Source organism: Saccostrea cucullata, unplaced genomic scaffold (genome assembly GCF_032062105.1).
Source record: "Saccostrea cucullata isolate Sc308-1 unplaced genomic scaffold, CSIRO_AGI_Scuc_v1 ctg2401, whole genome shotgun sequence".
Lineage (NCBI taxonomy): Eukaryota > Metazoa > Mollusca > Bivalvia > Ostreida > Ostreidae > Saccostrea > Saccostrea cuccullata.
In genome coordinates this window covers 49,958-73,406 of record NW_026938167.1, presented here as the reverse complement: position 1 = coordinate 73,406, position 23,449 = coordinate 49,958, and the positions used below count along the sequence as shown (strand labels likewise).

At 31.2% G+C, this 23,449-nt stretch overlaps 1 long non-coding RNA gene across 1 annotated transcript; it reads left to right on the top strand.

The window, feature by feature from the left end:
* Window positions 1-6,144: 6,144 nt before the first annotated feature.
* On the top strand, window positions 6,145-7,832 carry LOC134249549 (uncharacterized). Its single transcript, XR_009988308.1, has 3 exons — window positions 6,145-6,240; window positions 7,426-7,607; window positions 7,713-7,832. It is a non-coding gene; the product is annotated as an uncharacterized LOC134249549 (long non-coding RNA).
* The last annotated feature ends 15,617 nt before the right edge of the window (window positions 7,833-23,449 follow it).

Genomic DNA, 23,449 nt, shown 5'->3' with positions numbered 1-23,449 from the left:
TTGTAGTTACATATAAAAGTAAAAAAAACAAAAAAGTCTCTTTTCTTAAACTATTCGTTAAAAATGTATGCTGTTGCTACCCGAGTGTAAAATTTTCATTTGTGGAAAAAGATGACTCAAAGTCATGCAGTACCGATTTATGCAACGCGGCTTTAATACCGTAACGATATTTATACCGTACGTAATAACTGACGGTCGTCCGGAACTTTTGATTTTGCTCTGGTTGAATTAATTATAAAAAAAAATGTATAGCAATGAAACAACAAACCCTAACACATAATTTTTTTCTCGTTGTTATTGTTTTAGCAGGTCATTGAGTTTGGAAAAGAGCTCTACATTGTGCTACACAAAATTTTAGGAATGTTCGCTGCTCCGCCCTAGACGTCAAAATCCATTTTTTCGTTCTTAGCAGATTGCTCTACCGCGCTTAATTTTTTTTATGATCTCCGTATTCCTGATTAAAATTCTTACAAATTTGCACAACATGAATTTGAATGAAAGCTGAAAAATTATACACATAAACAGAATTAGTTTCACTCTTATTATGGATCCACGAAGAGTTAGAACGTTGGTGTTACTAATTTTTAATATCTGATTTCGAGACTGCTCCGGGTACCCCTACTAATGAGGCATTTATATACCATTGTACAGAAAATATTTATTATTTGTAAAATATTTTTTGCTTTTATTAATTTTTAGTGTATGTCAAACGTATGTGCAAGTTTCCATCGAAAGAAGATCATTAGTAAGCAAAATATACACAATGTCTCAATAATTTTCGAACAGCCCTCGTATATAATTATGATGAAGAAAGCTGCATCTAGCAAAATGGTTATTATTTATGCCCCCTCCCTGGGTCGGGGTGGGGGGGGATTGTACAAAGTCTGAAAATAAATCAATGCTTTGAAATCTGCTCTTTGGTATTAATCAACCATTTAATGATAAAATTTGCAAATTTTGAAATATGTGGTCCCAGGATCAGTGGTTCCTTTGGGATGAGGTGCACAACTGGCTATAAAGTGTAAGTGCATTTTCTCTTAATGTTACTCTGATCTACCTCTGGGTATTAAGTAAATAGAGTAAGCATGCTAAGTCTATAATAATGATAAGCAATGGTGCCTCTTTCAGAATTGTAAATTGCGAATTTCATGGCCTCTGTTTTAAATCACGAACCAAATTTAATTGTTTGAAATTTGTTGCGCAATACTCAGGTGACCTATAAGGCCCGTGGGCCTCTTGTATATTTTTGCTTTTGAAAAAAAAGTTTCAGTCCTTAGTGAATTTAGGCTATGAAATGCACTTTTCAAACGAGCTTATGCAAATATCTTAAATATATGAGCGATTTTATATCTCTATACCTAAAGAATTAAAAAAGGGAACTAAAATGTTCAATGAAAAATAATACAGTTAAGTACATATTATAGATAATTATCATCATATTTCATTCAATCAAAAAACAATACAGTTTAATTATTCAAGTCCTAATCTTTTATAGTTTCGTTTTCAAAAACGTTTCATTACATGGAGATTTCAGCCTTTGAATTGAGCCTTTTACTGTACTTTATAGACTGATTACTATTCGTATCTTAATATATTTCATTCTTTTTTTCTGGCTGTGATATTATCTTTTTATACATGATGTTGTTCCTATCTACCAAGACTTTGTTGCTTTATAAATGCCTTTTCAAAATAACACGCTTTTTTTGTTTTTTGTTTTTTTTTAATTTTTGCTATTTTTTCTTATAATTATTATTCCTTCACACAAATCATATTGTACAAACAACACAGATATAAATAGCATAAAAATGATTTTAGAGATTGCGAAAGTAAGACAGAAAGGAACAGACGAGGGAAATAAAGGAGAGAGTAAATGAAAGGAAGAGAGAACTTAACGAGTATCCGTTCTTTATGTACATTGAAGTTCAAGGTCATATTAGAGATCAAAGGTCAAATATTGCTACGTCATCTACTGAATTTATGTGTTTTTTGTCATTGATTTTTTTAAAACTCAAAATATCTGAAACCACCGGTTCAATTTTGCATATTTTTGATTCAGTGAATCATTTCAATCAATCTGATATATACATATGTATATATTTTTTAAATTGAATGATATGTTTTCTTTTAAAAAAACTTAAAGTGTCTAATACTTACATGTGAATTTTCATTTCCCTGGACATGCATGTTCTTCTATCTTACTCAGATTTACCGGTATTAAGGTAATTCCACCCTCCTATGATGCCATAGGTTTTTGCAAAAACTGTAATAAGTTTAAATTTATGCGTAATAGAACAATATCTGTAGGAAAAATGCTTTACAATAAGTGTAATAATAAATATTGTTAATTAAAATTTTATGAAAAGTGCATATTTTATCTTTTAAATCAATTATTCAATCTTTAAAAATGTTAACAAGGGCAATAACTCCTTCTACAGTTTCTTCACTGTGGCATTTGCTTATTGTACTTTTGATGTAAAAATTTTTCCCTGATATTCACAATTCAAAAATATCTTATAAGTAGGAAGTATTTAGGAACATTCATCATCAAAGTTATGCATTTTAACCAGTTTTTACATATTTTTCATAATACTGTTTACAAAAAATGTGCGATTTTTTATGTTGACATACACTTTTGTTTATTTATGTTTGACATCTTAAATAATCTGGTGACCTATACATTTTTTGCAATAATTGAAAAATTTAGAGTATATTAAATGAGAATAAATGCAGTTTTTGTACTTTGAACCATTAAAATAGTGAGAGTGGAAACACCTTAATGAAAAGAAATTTGCTTGTAAAAACAGCATCACACAAATTTGTAATATATCAATTGTTATTTTGGAGGTAAGCCTCATTCGTAAGTCTAATGTCTGATTCCACTGTCTTCTTTCAGGGATCGGATAGGCTATATTTCAAACAAAGTACTACCTAAAATGCAGGAAAGGATTAACCAAAAGTTTTTTTTTCAAGAAAATAAAACATTCTAAATAGTAATTATTGAAAGAAAATTGCTTTAAGATATTGAATAAGAGAATTTTGAAAATTAAATTGCAGATACTAAGAAACGGAAAGGCATGCATTGTATTAAAGATTAAAGTAACAATTAAAATACATTTTTACCGAACCGATTTATAAAATTATTAAATTTATTATAATATATTGAAAATGGGATTTCTCTTCGAGGACATTGAACGTAAAAAAGGATACATTGTGGCAAACGTGTTGTAAAAATCAAAAATCATGTTTATAAGAGTATATGCAGAATATTCGGCATATACTAGCAATGGACTAATAATGGACTAACAATCTGAAAAAAAAATATCAGTCAGTATTTGACACAATGATAAACTGTAATTGCTGACAAGATCATTATATTGACCATAGAACGTACATGTACGATATGATGTGCTGAAACGAGACTTCTTTTTTTAATGCTTGTTTGTCAAAAATGCATCTCGTTTGTAAAATTCTTCATGCATAGAACATCCTCTTACGTATCGAATCAGCTGAGATATATTAACTCTGTATGCAGGTGATGAAGGTATATTGCAGCATAAGTAAGGGAAGCTGACGATAGAAAAGATAAATTTGTCACGTTTATCATAGAGATTTGTCGTTAGATTACCATTAACGTCTTTTTCAAGTAAAATATCCAAATATGAAACTGATGTGTCAGACTCTGTAGTATCTTTTATCTCAAACTCACCAAGATATATCGTATTGACATAAGAGTTTGAAATTTACCATTGTTAATTAAAAATGCGTCGAAATGAAGGCCACAGCAAGTGTTTTCTTCTTTTCACGCATAAGATTTTGCACAAATTCTGCTTCATATGAATACAATGATAGGTCTGCTAATTACGGGGCGCAATTGATACCCATTCCAATAGATTTTTGGAAGACCTGGTCCGCAAGAACCACATAGATATTGTCAATAATGAATCTCAGGCATCTTTGTTATCTCAACTTCAGAGTACTTGTGTGTGTAATAAGAATGTTTTTTAACAAAATAATTTTGCAAATGACAAATGACAAGGTAAGTAAATTTGTGAGTTCCATTTTTATTAAGAAAGCAAGCTGGCAATGATATAGCAAAGCCTGGACTTTGATTTATAGTGGTGAATGGTTGTGTATAAAGTCGAAAGGTCTTGAGTTTTTCAGCTGTTGATTTTGGTAAAATCTTGGGTAAAATCTTGTGATTTCAAATTGTCCAAAAGTTGGAATTTTTGAGTATCCATATCTGATTCACACTACTTCTTGAATATATATTTGTACAATACTCTTAACGTTTTTTTATTCACTACTGTCAATATCTTAGTGAGAAGTAAAGAAAGAGACTTGGTTGAACATATACTGGAACCTGCAATGTATTTTTGTTTGAAAGGAAAAATGTGCTTATAATTCGAGTTTAATGCACCAAAATTCCTTACGTCTGAAAGGTGTATTTCATAAAAGAAACATCCCTTCTCAGGCACTTTTGCCCGGTCATTGAGTTTTTTTCAAGTCAAACTTCTTTTAATTTCAAAAATATGCAGGGTAAAGTTTATATTGTATTTACAAGTTAATATCTGAATAATAAAAGTAATTGACTGTTTTGTTTTTGATAGGATTTTATAAGCTTTCTAAATCTATATTTTAAAATTAGTTATGAATATTAAAGTTTATTTATTTTTTTTGAGAAATAGAGAAGGAGATGTAGTATATTTTGTTTGTCTCAGTTATTATAATAAAACATTTGAATTCAAGAAGTGGCTCTTTATATTGATAGGATACTGATAGGTATGTAGAATTTACATTGTCAATTCAGTAATGAATATTATTGTTTCTCTTGCTTGTTTTTTAAAAGATCAAACTTTTCAACAAAATATAATCTACATTGTTTTCAATGCAATTACAAATTATTATTTACCTAAATATTTGAAAGATAAATAAGTCAACATTTTTTTTAAGGATAAGATTAGACCTATCTACCGAGGATTTCTTCACAGTCTTATACATGTGTATTTTTCTTGATCTAAAATTTATAGTGTTTTGTGTTACCGTAAACACATTATAAAATTCAACTTCTACGTGATAGTGGCATCATTAATTATATCGTTAAACCTTTAGTTAAATTGCTTTTTTCCTTAATCGAAAAACTAAAAGCTTTTATTGTATATTTTTAATTTAAAATTCAAGAAAAAAAGACAAATGTCTATTCTAAGCGTAAGCTGGAACAAAAGCATTCATTTTCCGGGAAAATGGGCTGGTTTTGACGAACCTTCAAATTTTCTCCTATAAAAGACGTCGAACTAATTCTTAATTTCAATTACTAAGTTATATATTTAATCTGTTTTATATTTTAATTAAAGAAGACGTTAGAGCCAACTCACTTTTTCTTTACATTTACAGATGAACAACGTGTCTTCTATGATAAGGAATTACTTTTTTCTACATTATGAATAAGCAATACACTATACAGAAATCATATATGACGTATTTAATAAAAATAAGCAAAACAACAAAAACAATCATTTAGGGAAAATTTCTTGTTTTCAGCAGTCTAGGACACATTCATCACTACAACATGGTTACAGATCTTACTGCATTAAGCATTGATGTTTCAAATCCATCCAAAATGAACAACAGAGTCTTCTTATAGAAGGAAATGCAGTAACATTATTTTATTTTTACGAGTTGATGGACATCAACTCAGTAATGCTACTGCTTACAATGTTGACCTAATTTTGACCAAAGAACACACCTCGTTTATTCAGTTCCTTCTACGATGAATTGTATCACATCTTGAGAAACTCTACATAAATAAAAGCGAACATATATATTGAAGACATGTCAATGTTTCTTTTTTTAAAAGGAAATTTATTTTAAGTATAAACAATAACATTTTCATTGACATCAGACATGCCTTATTGTGTCGTTCCGACAAAAAAATAGTGCATTTTAAACCACCGAAGAATGAAAGTGTATTTCGTCACTTCTCATATTCCTATATGTGCATATATGTCTTGTCGATTTTTAAAATTTTCAAACTAATTGCATAAAACATTGGTTAATTTTTCTGTTCGTTGGGATTTATACAAATGACACATAGGCCTAACATAGAGATCGAACTACTTTTTCATATTCATAGGCACCATGCTACTTTGCTTTGTAAACAAAAACACGCAAAATCGGCAGCACAACAGTGACTTCAAAAGAAATTGACGGGACTGTGGAGGCTTACTAGGAAATTTTTAGAAGGTACGTAAATGTAATTACATGTACATTTAAGCATAGTTGCATGTGTTGCTCTGAAATATAAACTTAGCCAGTAGTTTATCGATAGGACTTTGTATGGTACTGACCGAGTAAACATTAGCGCCACCTTGTTTTTGCGGCTTTAGGGGCCTGATTCTATATAAATTTTTCTTTGTGTTTTTTCCGCAAAAGTAGCTTCCATTGTAGTAATGAGGCAACTGCCTCACTAGAAATATTATTTTCAAGTCTTTGAAAACACACAAAACAGCAGTCGTGCGACAGGACATGCCATTGAAATTTCGACTAGATTTCCACTTTCTTGAGAGAATCGGTCATGTTTTAGTGAAAATCGAATGAATATTTTTCTGCATGCAATGATACGAAACGAAATTATCCAAGATAATATTTCTATTTGTTGTATCACACGAAAAATACGACGAGAACGAAGCATCTGTTGGAACGACGCCATTTTTATTTTAGCCAGGAGCGGATCAAAATCCACCACATGCACCTGTTCATAATAAATCTGGAATAAGTTATTTTAATTGATTTACGTTTATTCATATCGCTTCAGAAAAATATAGACCACTTTTTTAGTGTAACATAACAGGGTGAAAGTGTCTTATTTATTTATTTTCATTATAAAATAAAAAAAAATATTCATAAATGGGAATACAATGTATGTGAAAAAAAAAATACACATGTTCTGGATGACATGCGAGTACAAAGGCATCCTGTGTCTTACAACTATGGAATTAACAATTTGAGATGTAAAAAAAAAATAAAGATCAGATTGAGATTTTGATGATCTTAAAGATGCATTATGTTGATGATGTCAAGGGCTCAAAAAAGAAAAGACAAAATTTCTGGAAAATATCAGGTTCAAAGAAAAATTGTCAAAGCAAGTCTCAGCTATTACTTGCATTGCAGCAGATATGCATAAAGCATCAAACAATTTCTCAGAAGATAGTAGAGGTAGACAGTGTACATGTTGCTAATGCACTTGTAAGCATTTTGTATAAAGAAGTGGTTTGAATTCCTACAGAGGATTAGAATTCAAGTGATCTTAATTTATTGCTTTGGAAAGATAATGATTTACATTTAAGATGTCATAATAAATAAAATACCCTTCAAATCTTATTTTATATGTTGTTTTAATTTAGAATTTAAAATTTGTTATTTTTCTAGAAGTACATGAATAAACCATAAGGGCCAGAGCATAATGGTTCCTGGAAGGATTTGTTTACGAAACCTTTTTCATTGCTTCTGGAGGTTTATTGGTTAATTTCTCATTCCGGAGAAATTTAACTCCATCACTACCATGTTGGGGGTTCCCTAATGCCAGATGACATCTCCAGGAAAGCAAAGAGGTACTTTTAAAATGTCATAATAAATAAAATACCCTTCAGATCTTCAATTTTACTTGTTATTTATATGTCGTTTTAATGATAATGTAAAATATTTTATTTTTCTAGAGGTATACACCACAAATGGCAGAGCATAAAGGATGGCTGGGAGATTTGATAAACTTACTGTTGTAGGAGAACAATTTCAAGCATTGATATATATTAGAAAATTGTGCTGTCAGTCTTTTGTATTTTGGAGGACAAGCTTCCCCTTGAAAACTGGCACAAATGTGAAATGAAGAATGTGTATCTTTATATTGAGAACTTTTCCTTGTAAAATCACCTCTGGGAAAAAGTTTATTTCATATCAATTTATTGTGTTCATTATCTGGTCTAATTTTATATTTGTAATTGTTTTAAAATTGCATGGCGAAACACATTTTTGCTCACCTGAGTCAAAAGCTTAAATGAGTTTTTGATCCGATTTCTTTGTTGTCTGTTGTGTTGTAAACTTGTTACAACTTAATTTTTGTTCAAATGATGCCCCTTCCCCCCTGGGAGCTTGAGACCATTTATAAAGTTAAACTTCTCAAAATGGAACTGATATCTTCTTTTTTTCCAAGCCGAGATACTCAGGTGATGTACAAAGTATGTACTTTGTAGTGACATCAATTAGAAGCAATATCATTAAACCGCAGTTTGATAGCAGAAATTTTATTTTCAAGAAAATGTTGGAGGCATATGTTTATATATATCATATTAATTTCATGTTTGAATTTCAAAACCGATTTCAGCTACTACAATTTACATTGGAAAAAAATGCAGTTGTCCAACTTGTGTCTTTTGTGTGTCATGAAGGTAAAATCTTACAGCTTATTGTGATATTAAGATTACACACATTTTGCATTCTTAATGCTCGTTACACTTGTGAGAAAATTATGAACAAAATTGTGACGGCGACTTTCTCTTTTCTAAAAAAAATCATTTTCTTGTATTTTACTGTATATTGTGCTTTTACACATTCAAACTGGAAGACTGCAATGTTAAAAAAATCTTATATGATAAGTATAACAATAGTAATTGTCAAATTGATAATGAAAAGTATTTTAGGTCACCTGAGCCGAAGGCTCAAGTGAGCTTTTCTGATCACATTTTGTCCGTCGTCCGTCCGTTTGTAAACTTTTCACATTTTCGACTTCTTCTCAAGAATCAATGGACCAATTTTAACCAAACTTGGCAAAAAGCATCCTTGGGTGATGGGAAGTTTAAATTGTTAACATGAAGGGCCAAGTCCCCTTACAAGGGGAGATAATCAAGAATAGACAAAAATATGTGGGGTCAATAAAAATCTTCTTATCAAGAACCTCTGGGCCAGGAAAGCTGAAACTTATGTGGAAGCGTCCTTGGGTAGTGTAGATATTTTATTGTTAAAATCATGACCCCCGGGGGTAGGGCGGGGCCACAATAGGGAATCCAAGTTTTACATAGAAATATATAGAACAAAGCTTTAAAAATCTTCTTCTGAAGAACCACAGGGCCAGGACAGCTGAAACTTATGTGGAAGCATTCTTGGGTAGTGTAGATATTGAATTGATAAAATCATGACCACCGGGGTAGGGCGGGGCCACAATAGGGAATCCAAGTTTAACATAGAAATATATAGAACAAAATTAAAAATCTTCTTCTCAAGAACCACTGAGCCTGGAAAGCTGAAACTTATGTGGAAGCATCCTTGGGTTGTGTAGATTCTAAAGTTTTAAAATCATAAAAGGGAAGGGGGTAGTGGGCATCATAGGTAAAGAAAGAGAGGGAATCTGGTAATGAACTGCATCACCCAAGTTACTCTGGTGAGCGATGTGGCCCATGGGCCTCTTGTTTTAAAGAGATATTACTTTTGCTGTATCCACATTAAGGGCATTCAGATATTGTTGTACCATGATACACTGTAGGTATAAAAGAGCGTTTCATTTCATTTGTTAAAATAGGGCACTAATACACAATAAATGTTTAAATATAATGTAAAAAGAATTGTTTTCCTTATTATTTCACATGACATTATTTCTTTATGGGATTTAATAATACAGTGCATCATCTCATGAGATTGACATCAGAAATCAAATGGAAGTCTAAATTTCTGCAATTTTTAAAAGGCAATTTCATTTCCTTATCAGTAAAGCAGTGTTCAATTTATAAGCTTGAACAACCATCAACTCGTATCAGTACTTTCAGTACTTTGATTATTCTATACTGTCTGATGACAGACTAAAGGCATCAAATAAATCCAATGACTAGATTCTACGTCAGTGTCTTTTACGGATAGAGGAATGAAGTTTACCCCCTGCAAACTGTCTTTGACGTCTTCTTCTACTTCTTTCAACTACAGTCCCGCTGGACAATTCATTGCTGGTAATTGTAAAACAGTTAAAAATGAAGACCTCAAAGTAATCATAGTAAAAGATGTTTAATACAGAATTAACAATCTTTCAATTGACGACAGAACTTTACTTCTATTTTGAATTTTTAAGATTTTGCGGAGAATGGGCTTAATCTGACAAGAAAGACCCGAATACTATGTCAGAATGAAATAAGTGCATTCGAAATGTATAAAAAAAAATTTCGTATAAGAAAATGAAAATTAAGGCAAAAAGAAAACTGTCCGTTCTTGTGTTTTCACCCATAGGCATCGGAACCGGGGGAAGAGGAGAAGGGGGGGGGGGGGCTTAGCCCCCCTTTTGCAAATATATGATGACTTTAACTTTTCTATCGTCAACTTTCCTTTTTTATGCAGCAGTATATCTTCATCACCTGCATACGGAGTGTATATATCTCAGTTGATTCGATACGCAAGAGCATGCTCTACGTATGAGCAGTTTCTAAGGCGAGGTAAATTATTGACAAGTAAGTTGATGAAACAAGAATATCAGCAGTTTCATTTAAAGTCATCATTTCGTAAGTTCTATTGTCGATAAAATGACCTTGTCAGCAAATACAATTTATCATTGAGTCAAATGCTGACTGAAGTTTTTCATACCAATTGTTAGTCTATTATTTATACACTGAACGGCGGATTTTCCCGTTATTTCAGGATCATGACAATTAACACACGGCGGGTGTGACTGACTGATCGGCAGGGGGTGCTCACTCCTCCATGGCACCTGATCCAACGTCTGATGTTTCGGAGGTCCTTGTTTGCTCAGCTCTTGTTTTGTATTGTTTTATGGACTTTGAGATTGAATACTGTTCGTTATCACCTTATATTTTTACATAATGTAGGCATTGGAGGTTGGGGTTTACTTTTTTGTTGGTTAAGCCCCCTTTCAATTAGCTCTATCCCAGCTTTCAATTTGCCTCCGACGCCTATGTTTCCAGAAGTGATATAAGAGTTAGAGTGACTACATGGACAATATGTTATGGTTCCAGCAGACGATACCACAGTAATATCGTCTGCTTTTCAATCAAAACAGAACTCAGAAATGTTACAATCTTGTGATTTCTCATAAGCAAAATCAATTTCGTATCTGATTGCTCAAACGAGGACGATGAAGTTGATGTTAAAAGGATGCTTGATTTTCTCTAGGACAACATTTATGTAGTTTACGGAGAGGAAATTCTCCAACAAACTTTTGGATTTCCGATAGAAACTTATGCTTTTTTATATATATATATATATATATATATATATATATATATATATATATATATATATATATATATATATATATATATATATATATATATATATATATATATATATATATATATATATATATATATATAGTCTGCCACACTCGTTTCATGTTTAGATGTTTTACTGATTAGATAAAAGATAGAGACCAAATATCAACTGCTTTATATGACAAACGAGGAGACTTCACTTTTACCTTCGTGATTCTTTTCATTTATGTAGCATTATTAAATAATCAACAGCTTATGGTGTTTCTGATTACAGATTATTGGCTATTCGAAAGCTTGTTCTGATTTACTGATTGTTTACTGTTTAACGTCCCTCTCCAGAATATTTTACTGATATGGAGACGTCTCCATTGCCGGTGAAGGGCTGCAAATTTAGGCCTTTGCTCGGCAGCTGTCGTGACACGAGGCCTCGGTTTATACGGTCTCATCCGAAGGACCGCCTCATTTAGTCGCCTTTTACGACAAGCAAGGGGGTACTGAGGATTAATTCTAACCCGGATCCCCACAGGGCAGAAGCTTGTTCTGAGTTCGATTACTTTTCAAGAGGGTATGCTTCTCAATGATCAACAGATGTTACAAGGATTTCAACACTTTGGTTTAAAATTGGCATTTTATAAATTTTAAGGTCGTTATAATGACCTTGTTATACGAGGGACGTTCAACAAATAATGTCATTAGATTCTTGGCACACAACATAAAAATCATATTCCATTAAGGATTTCAATCCCTAATGGGACCTAATTCTCTACCCTTAAATGTCCGTCAAGTACACAATACTCTGATATTATATTAAAGCATTTTATAGTGGAAAAGGATTGCCCACGAGAAATTTTCAAAATGTTCATTTATTAATGAGTAGTTAATTAACAAATATTGCATTGAAGTCTAAAAAGCTTTTTTTTCAAAATAAAAATTCAAATAATTTGAATAAGACCGCAGAACATTAACTGGCAAAATATACAGCTTACGTCATTTCTATCTGTTACAATCAAAACAATCAATCCTGTGGTGGAAAGATGCATTGAAATATTAAAAATAGAATGAAAATTGAAAGCAGTATTTTACCAGCTAAATTTTTTTAATTGATTTTTTTTTATTAATTAAAAAAAGGGAGATAACTCTTACCAAAATTCAAGGTCATGAATAAGAACACATCCCACATAACACACTTATAGTAATAAATGGGAACTATGTCTAAATAAACTGAGTATTGAATGCCTACATATCTTTTAGGTTTTCAATTTCATTGAATTCCTTCCTATTAGGGATTGAAGACCTTAAGTTTGACTTTCTCTAATTATAGAATCTTTAATTAGTTGATAACACATGAAGTGAGCACTTTTCATCACATAATTCCATTGTGAAAAGTTGAAAAACAAGGGCTACTCGAGACACTGCATTTAAAATGAATAGTCAAGAATCAGTAAACGAGAGTGAAATTAAACGCTTCATTAAAGCTGATGTAAAACTTGTTAAGAATCCCAGAGATATATTAATTGAAATGTGTTTAATTTACAGCAATCAATGCCTGTTTTATACACACATGAGCAGATGGATTTTAATAAGCAAAAAATGATATAATGGGCATCAAAAATGGTTACCGTCCTTGGCTACAAAGACATACAACAACCGATGTATATTTGCAAAATTTCAACAAATTATCTCTGAATATGTTTAATTGACTTTGAGACACATAGCAAATTTGTAATACATTATTTTGGGGATAGTTCATACTGTTTTAAAGGAAAATTTGATAGTAAAAAAAATTAATACTCAAAGGTCACCCGATATTTTGAAAAATGAGTAAAAAGGATAGCGTGGAGGAATATCTAAAATAAAATTTTAAATAAATAAAATGCAATTATCCATGTTTGTCTGATTTTAAACAGATAATGAAACTTGAATCTATGTTGCTTTAAACCCTTAAAACAAATTTACAATGAGATACACTTGACAAAACGTTAAGGGCTGAAAAGAGCAAAGGAAGAGCAAAAAACAGCTTTATATGATATTTTCATAAATATTAGTGGTCTTGTTGTTCAAATTCTTATTGGGGAAGTAATTTCAATTTTTGGAAGACTCTAGAAAGCAAAATAATTGCAAAAAAGTGAAAGGTTTATGAGAGGAAGGAGCCAGAATGAAGAATTCATTACATTAAATTTCTTCATGACAGCGTCCAAATCCATAGGCTATAAAGAGTAAAGGAGTTCTGGGGATAAGAAGAAAGTTTTGTCAAACCAACTTTATTTGCCAGCACTTTCAACGTATGACTTGTTTTATTTCCCAGACATAAAAATACACCTTTCAGAAAGAAAAAAAACAAGTACAGGAAACCATAGGATCTGTCATATTCCAGTATATGGAGGGCCATACTCAAAAAAGTGTTCTACAAACAATAAGAAATTGAATAGAAATGTTGCGGACATGTGTTTTTTTTTTAAAGAGAATATTTTAATTTAATTATTAGGACTAAATCATAGAAAAGCGGTTTTTTTTTGTTTCTTTCCGAGCACCAAAGACATTATTTATGGAACGTCCCTCGTATAATAAATACAGTCAAACCTGTCTTAGCGACCACCCGAAATCAACAGCCACTCGCGGTCAGCGGCCTATTTTAGTTCCCCCGACGATTTTTCCAATATACCTGAACTGGAATAAACGGCCATCTGTGTGACGCGGCCAGCGGCCACTCAAATCCTCACCCACAGCCTTATTGACACTGTAATAGGCGGCCATTTCGTCACTTGTTGCTATTCTATTATGTCTTTTAAACATATTCGCTTTGGTAATTATATCCTCGATAGTCAGTTTAATCTATTAATGCAATTAAATAATTGCTTTTAGATACACCTCTGTTTGTGTTAAGGAAAAAAAAATTCTCCTGAAATTAAAAGAATTTAATTACAATTGATACTTTCCTCTAGCTTAAGAAATTCACACATTTTAGATTTTGATTCCATGTAGAAGCCCCAATTGCTACTCTTGTTAAAACAAAGTGCTTTATATTGCATGATTATCCCGTGAATTTCAATATCAAGAGACGAGAGATAGGGATTAGTCAAGCTCTACTGCATATGACACCAGTGTTATGGAATGATTTTCAACTGCGTAAATACATCTCTCTAGTCAACTGGTTAATTTTATTTGTGTGTCTGTGTATGTTACATAGAAATTTTGACAGCTTTATAAACAAGAAAATTTACCAGACTTTAAAAACGAAGTTCGGGGGGGGGGGGGGGTGTTACACTGCTGACCATTTTTTGAAAATATGAAAGTGAAATTTCTATTGACATATTCTTACTTAAAATTCTATGCTTTATTTTATTTAACATATAACTGTTTTTTGTCTTTAATATTCTTTTTAAATGAGCTTTAATTATTATATATACACATAAAAAAACTTTTGTGAAATTGACCTGTTTTATTATTTGATTAATTTGACTGTATTGCTTAATATTGTTCATTTATTGACCGAATGTCTTTTTCGAGGGCAGACTGGAATAAGAGGCCACCTGTCTTAAGTGGCCAGTTTCCAGACTTCCCAAAGGTGGCCTCTTAAAACAAGTTTGACTGTATAATCAAATAAAATATACCAATCCATATTTGGCTGACGTGTTTCAAACTAATTTTTAGGACTTTTATTACATTGCAAATTGTTCTGTCTACAGGATCAATAGTATAGGGCTTACGATTAATGTGACCAATGGACAGGAATTGATTACTCCTCCTGGGCACCTAATCCCAACTCTCGATTTTGTATGTTTTTTCTCACTTTTTTGCATCGTTTAATTTTTTTGACATTCTATGATGAATGACAAGTCAAGTCAAAGCAGAACTAAAAAAAAGCATGAGTTATTTGATTTCCAAAGAAACAGGAGAAAATATTACAATTCAGTTGCACTCTAAAGCATGACAGCTTTCACTCCAGCTATAATTCTAAAACCCATGTCAATGAAAAGATATATAAACTTGATAGAAACACTGAATTTTTTTCTCTAGAATATATTACATAAAAATCTTTTAAAGAAAAAGATTAATTGTACACTCTGACACGAAACTACTTCTCCAAAGTCCGCCACTACGGTGAATTCTTCTGACAAAATGACTAAAATTCTTGAAACAACTTTGTCCTTTATCTTTTTACTTAGCAGGAGTTTATTCTTATATGTGAAAGACAACGTGGTTCATTTTAATATTCCATATGTAACTAGGAAGGTTGAACTTTTTAAAATACAAAAACCCATTTTTATACCGTATAAGTGGAAATTTTAGCGAGACGCAAATTTAGCGATTTGTCCTTAAAAACTAATCATTTATTTTTAGTGAGTTGTTATTTTACCGATTTTAAAATGCATATTAAAGAAGCTGTTACAAATAAAACGCTATTAATTTTTTAGCGATATTCAATTTTAGCGATCTCGGCACCCTCGCTAATAATGCCAAAATTTAATCCTCGCTAAAAATTCTACTTATACGGTATTTGTAAATCTATTCATGTTGCGATAACCACGAAGAAAACTGTAGAATTCCAGACCAACATATAAATTGCAATGATTTGTCTGATTTTTATCGTCCTTTCCGAGATGCCACAACTTTCAGGTGGAGGACTGCAAATTTGACTTTTTGCAGCACTCGGAGAAGTAAGGAACCTTATTTTACACCGGCGCCTACTGCGACACGGTAACTTGAATTATAAGGTCTCGTCCAAAGGATTAGTTTCAACGCCTCGATTTCAACCTGGAAGTTCTTACTACGCAAATCTAATGAATAAGCTTTTACCACTCCCTCTTACCACGACATAGCGCTGATTAAGACTGTAACTGACAGTCACTTTTTGTGCAAAACCAAAAAATGTCATTGCCTTTAACCATATGTAATAATGACGTTTATTTTTGTGTAACATTATTAATTCATATTTATATTCAAATCGCATATATATTTTTCTACGAATGAGAGACAAACTGTTACGTCTATGTATATTGCTTATCAGCCTAATCCCTGTTCCTTGTAAGCATAGGAACACAAATTGAGGTGGAATGTGAATGTTTTATTTTAAATATTAATCAAATTTCGCCTTCAAAAAGATTTATTGATAAAGATAGGGTTACATCGCATGAAATTCAAACACAATCTTTTAACTTTAAAAACAGTTACTGTTTGCTACAACAGATCAGTATGTGTTATTCTAATTCTGTTAGACAGGAAAGTTTGAGGCACGAATTCATAGTAAAAATTGATTTTAATCGCTTTTGTAAGAAATTGATTTCAAGAATTTCTTTCCTAAAACAAGTTTTCAGAAGGTTGTTTATGTCTTCAAACGTTAATTTAATTTTTTTTTTATTTTGAAAACCTGTATCATATGTGTCCGCGCATTCATATCTTAATCTTTTAATTTCGATAGAACAATTTAAATAGAATTTTTTTATTTCAAAAAATTTTATTGCCAATCATCCTAGCATCTAAAACATCTTATCTAGCAAAATTTATCAAAAGAGTTTTTGTTACTAAAGAAGCGAAATTTGGGCCTGATATGTTTGATTTTTTATAGGTAGTGAAGTGGATAAATGAATTAACATTTTTGTCAACAGTCACATTTTTGTTCTTACATGTATCTATATTCAAGAATAAAATTATCAAAAGAGTATTTACCCAGAGTTTCTATTTGCAACAGGGTTAATATATTAGAAAATATCATACATAAATAAAATTTTAGATTTTAATCAAAGCCATTAAATTATCTGTCAAGCTGTCGAAAACATATTTATTCATAATAAAAATAAGGATTGATATTCGATTAAGGCAAAAAGAAACATAATAGTCTTATAATAAAAGAGCCTTCAGGATATTTTAATTAGTATTGAATGATTGAGTCAACCAACGGTTTATGTTATATGTCTGATTTGTCCTAGAAAAGGTTGAGTGGATTTCATAACTATCTACAAATAGTCTTTAAAAAGTCCCAGTCCTACGTATCACAGTGTTCTTTTATGTCTCCAGCGAAGAGTGTTGTCCTATGCTTTGTTCACGATTTGTTTTGTCTGTAGATTGTATTGTAGATAAATCACTGTATGCTGTCTTCGCCTTTTTAGATTGTGCAACAAAATTTCATATGAAATTATGTATTGAATATTTGGAATCTTGACTAGAAGAAAGAACTGTTATTTGTTTAACTGAATACTAAGTTGCATTACAATATAACTGCAGATCTTCGAATATTCTTTCATTGTTGTATTTAATGCATCTGGACACATGAGGCATATTCCTACACAATTAAGACCAGCTAATAAAAATACTACTTTGTCTTCTTTGTTAATCATACATGTATGAAATACTACCTTAGATAAATTGACCTTGAAAACGGCATTTAAATATATATCTTTATCCATTATATGTAAGACCTCCAATGAGTTGTGTGTTTTTCATCCCGACCTTTGGAGAAGGACTAATAACACATAACGATTTGGATAAAAAACATATCCTTCTACAGGTCATTGATGATTCGTTTATCCCATGTGTTATAAACCAGAATAATAACTCTACATGTAGGATATCAAATAAAGTAAACTTATCCAATGAGTCATATCCACGGAATAAAAGGGTAAACATTGAATGAATTGACATATTATGTGTTTAAATGAAATACGCCCAAGTACGATATCAAGACAGGTATTTAAATATTAAAGATCATTCACATTGAATGAATGGCGAACATGAACATAGAAACTTCCTTATCAATTTCCTTTTAAATAAATAGTTCAGTTATCTACAAAATGTCTAAATGAATGTATGATTATAGTAACATTCGAAAATGATTTTGCTTTGTTGCCTTATAACCAAGCTTTATGAAAAACATGATGATTTCAACTTTAAAATAGTCATGAATTTTCTTAACTTATAAGTATGTAAAATATATCCTTATGAATATAATTTTTACTGTGAAGAAAAACAAGAAATTAATCATATCCTATTTTGAGTGGAGAGGAGACTGATCCTTTGAACGAGAACGTAAATACGAGTATCAGGAGATGGGGACACACGGAGAACTGCCTCAAAAACTGCAATATAAATCTAAAGCACTTCATCAGCTGTAGGAGACATCCTTACATGACTGGAATTCAATATTCTTAAAGGAAGTAAATCAACAAATGTATAAAAAAAAAGTTCAATTTTTATTTGTACATTTAAATCACCGATACCGGATTAGGAAAAATTACGGATATCAGTTGACATAAGAACATAATAAAGTAATTTCTTAAAACTTTGTTTCTGAACATAAACGAAAAAGGTAAAAATAAGATTAGGGACCCTAAAAAACCCTTAAAAAACAAATATTAAGACAGAAATAAAAAATTGAAAAAGGTTGATCAGATCGCTAGTAGGACTCGATATCCCCGCCGACTGGTCACATTCTTTGAGCCCAATATCCTGATCAGGTATAAGGAATATTCATCAGTTAAATTGAGCATGAAAAAGACATAAACATTGATATGAAACCTGTCGGTCAACGACGAAAGTTATTTTATTTTTCGTGAAGTTAAAATCCCATTAAGATGAACTTATTTTCGTAGGTAGCTTATTTTGGTTTAAAAACCTAATTTCCAAAATTCAAGTCAAACTTCAAGGTCAAAAAGGCAAACTTGTTGGTACATGTATCCATAGGGAGATTTTGTCACAAGAAATATACCTGTGAAAAATAAAAGCCCCAGTACTAACAATTCAAAGGTAGTGGACAAGGCTAATTTTTTTTTACAACGTCGGTCAAAGTCTAAGGTCACGATCAAGATGTTTAATATTTTTATACCCATTGAAAGGCCTTGACACAGTACAGTGAATTGTATAAGTCTTGACATCAACTATTCAAAAGATGTATCTCAATTAAATGAAAGCAAATTTTGGTGAATGTCGGTCAAACTCAAAGGTTAAGAGGTCAAATTTGGTGGTACCCGAAGAAAGGTGTTGTCACAAGGAATATACATATGAAGTACATCTGTACCTCAAAAGTCGAGCCCAAGGTTTGAATCTTTACGGACAATTAGATAAACATATAAGCAGACAAAAGACAGATATAAGTACAGACAGACGGACAGGGCAACAATTATATCCATCCGAATCTTCAATAATTGGGTCATAATAATTTCTTAAAAACACATGTCCTATCAATCCTTTGGTAGAGTATAGTGCGTACATAGGAAATAACTCTTAAAACAATAGATCTGAATGAAGCTCAAAAGGTTCAATTATGCAATTTGCAGCAGAGCAAACGCGGACTTCTAAAACATTAGATGTGGGATCAGGTGCTTTTGAGAAGTATCTCTGTAGACCTGGCACACCTACCATATGCTCCTTGCCTTATCCGGCAGACGGAAAAAATCAATTCAGCGTAAAAAAATGACGAGCAAATTGTTTGAAATAAGCTAATTGTCTGTATTTGCTTTATGTTTCAAGGTCATTTATTTTCCATAGAATTTTTAGAAAATGATGACTTTAAACAAGATCGATCATATTATTGTATCAATCTTTTTATTTTTCAATTGATTGCGTTTTAAGAACTATTCATGCGTATACAGCATGCCATTATTGAACAAACAATCTGGGAGACATAAGCTTTATTTATTATTGATAATGGAATATTGCTATAAAGCTGAGGGAATTTTGCGATTGAAAAATAAGTCTTCACTGTCCATTTTAAACATTTTTGTAACATTGACATTTTTTCCGAATAAAAAACGTAAATGTAAAACAAAAGTGTTAGAGTTTGGATGTCTTCATTTTGGATGATATCGAAACTTTTTTTTATAATTCAGAATAGTGTAATTATAGGATATATAAAAAAATTCGAAAAACAAACTGTTGGTATAAAATAGTTTTGTTGAAATCATATCATCAAATTTAGGGTAAGGACAGATTTGAATGGATATTTAAATAAAAATGTAAGAATGTGAAGAATCTATTCCTGTTCAGGATGGAGTCATCTAATATCAAAACATAATTCATTCTAGGGAAAAGGATGGAAACATTAGTGATAAAGCTAATGAAAAAATAGAAAAATCCAAGAAAACACTTAAACATGAAAATCAGTAGAACTTAGAGATTACTTCGTTGTATATATTAAATATATTGAGAAAACAAGCAGTATTCAAACTTAATTTAACAATATAAAATTGAAGCAAAGCAAACACTAACCCCCTAAACACTAGAGGTGGGATCAGGTGCCATGGAGAAGTGAGCATCCTCTGCAAAACGAATATATCTGCCATGTCCCCTTTTCCATGATCGGAAAATAACGGAAAATACGTAGACAATTTAGTGTGTTTATAATGGCCTAATAATTAGTATGAAAAACGCCGATTGGCATTTGACTTAATGATAAATATTGTATTTGATAACAAGATCATTGTATTGACCATAGAGCTACTGAAATGATGACCTAAAAACAAAACTGCTGATATTCTTGTTTCATTGCAATTTATTTTTCAATAATTTATCTCGTTTTAAAGAGCTGTACTACGTAGAGCATGCTCTTGCGTATTTTAAAAGTAACAGTGAGATACATGTATAAGCTCCATATGCAAACGATTGGGGCATATCGCTGCATAAGTCTCAAATAAATATTTTAAAAAGTTGACGATTGAAAAGTTAAAGTCATCACGTTCATCATAAAGATACGAGGGCCGTTCAAAAATTACGCGGACTGTGCTATTATTTACTCTTATAGACGTCATATAGTTATGAAATTTCACAGAAATATGTATCTTAAAGATTTCAATAAATTTTGGGCAAAATTTCTGTATTTTAGAAAAATTCTACTAAAATTATAGGTATGTAGATATCGCTGATGGAGAGGTACGGAGCACTACCAAAAAATTTTAAGCAAAAGCATGCGGAACCCAAAATTTAACTCTTTAATTTCCTATAATTCGCGATATTTTTCGACAATTTTCTCAAATGTATCTTTAAATTGTTCTATTATTATGTATGTAGATTTCTGACATAATATTTGAAGTACTAACAGAAATATAGTAAGTTTTCTCCGATGCGATTTCCGTGAAAACGACTTTGAAAATGACGTCTCCTGAATTGACGGCGCACCACACTTTTGTTAAATTATGTGTAATGCTCGAGATGTCGTCTAAATAGATCCAAAGTATACATAATAAAACATGTAGTACACAAGGGTATTCGTGACATTCGTCCACAAATGGCTTATTGAAATTTTAGACCGTTAGACCTCTGTAAAAAGGCTATACGGGAGGACGGGAAGAAGATTATCAACGAAAACTTTATCTGGACTGTAAAGAACGTGATTGAGAGTGATTAATGTCGCGCTATATCTCATAAATACCTGCAATTTTTGGTTTTAAAACAAATAAGATGAATATTCTTTACTTGTTTAAAAGATTTTAAGCTTGACAAAAAATGGTGTTTGGATGTTGAGTAGATAAGGTAACTCATACTGTACAGGTACTTTTGGGAAAATGTTGAGAAAATGAAAGCTGAATCACATATATTTCATAATGCCTGTGACGTCGAATATTTTGCTGCTCCGTGACTTAATGATATGTCCTGAAAAAAACACTCAAAATTGATACCACTTTACAACATTTTGATATGAAATTTTGAAGACCATATCAGTAAAGATTCTTTTATATTATGTGAGACATTTTGCCCGATTATCTCGTCAAATATTTTTTCTGTGCAAAAAGTCTGCGAAATTTTTGAACGGCCCTCGTATATCTATTGGTGTAACAGAAAACGCTGATTGTAAAAAGGCAGTTTCAAATAAAATGCTAAAATTAAACATGAGGAGCTATGAACATTTATTGATCTAAGAAATCAGATATAATATTATTATTTTAAAGATTTTACCCGAATGAAAAAACCCTGTACTAATTGATCATATGATCAAATCCAATAAAGTCCTTCGATTTGAGTACGTATCAACCTGATATAAATTAAAATGATACTTTGTTCATATTTACATTTTATTTTTAATATTTGGGCACTTTTCATTTAATTCTAAAATGCAAAGCATACCAACAAAAACAATAACAAAGTATTAATTTCCAAAGTAATGGTCAGAAAATTTTAAAATCATATTCTTCTAATGCTTAATGTTAACAGTTTGAGAAAAAGAGTACTTCTGCTTAAATGATGGCAAACAGGGAACTGCTGCAGACATTTCCATTTGTCTTTATCGCTGGACTTATTGTATCGGTTAGTATTACGAAAGTATTTTAAAAAATCAGTTAGTTTATAAGTTAGTTAGATATCAGTTAGTTTATAAGAGTATAATTTGATATCATGTGTAAGAGGAAATCAGTGCTTTGTCAATTGTTTTTCTCATAATCGAGGTCCAAAATGTTTGGTATTTAAGAGGAATTACTGTCCAAATTTTAGACATGTTAAATTTTTCATATTAACAAAAATAGGTATAAAAAAAAATTCAGTTGACATAAATTAGAGTCATTTCAATGTATAGACTAGTTTTCATGTTTTAACACACAAATAAATGCTGAGACTAACCACACTGTCATACACAGGAAAGCAAAACGAATCCTATTGATCGAATTTTTTTCTTTAACACTTAAATATGCAATTTCCATTCCTGATTTTTAAAAATAACAAACATAAATGAAAATTCTATTAGCTTTTACTCTATGGAAGAAATGGGCAAATAGCTATAAGTCGCTTTAAGCTTAAACAGTATCAAAAGAAGACTTTTGTGCTGTATTTTTTATATACACAATATTTTTTTTCGGTTGATATTTAGGTTTACATAACGTGCAAGTGTGTTTTGGATTGTTTTCATTGGCAAAATATGATATTCTTATATAGTTGAATTTTAAAGATTTCAGAAAAATAAACCAATATGACTAATTCCTATTTTTAAGTTATTTACAAGGGGGGATATTAAGAGTAGTGTGACACGTCTGAAATAACTCAGAGTGAAAATGCACTCATACTTGTAGTTCAAGAAGATTAGACCTCGTTTAAGGTTTCTTAACCCTCGTTTAATGTTTCATAAAGGTTATATACTATTATTTGATACTTTAAATAATTACCGAGTTTTAAAATATGCAGGTTCAATAATTTTCAGTTTGTCACAACTTCATTAATCTGCAAAAGCCTTGATTTGAAGAATGATCACGAAAATCGATGCTCCGTGCATAACG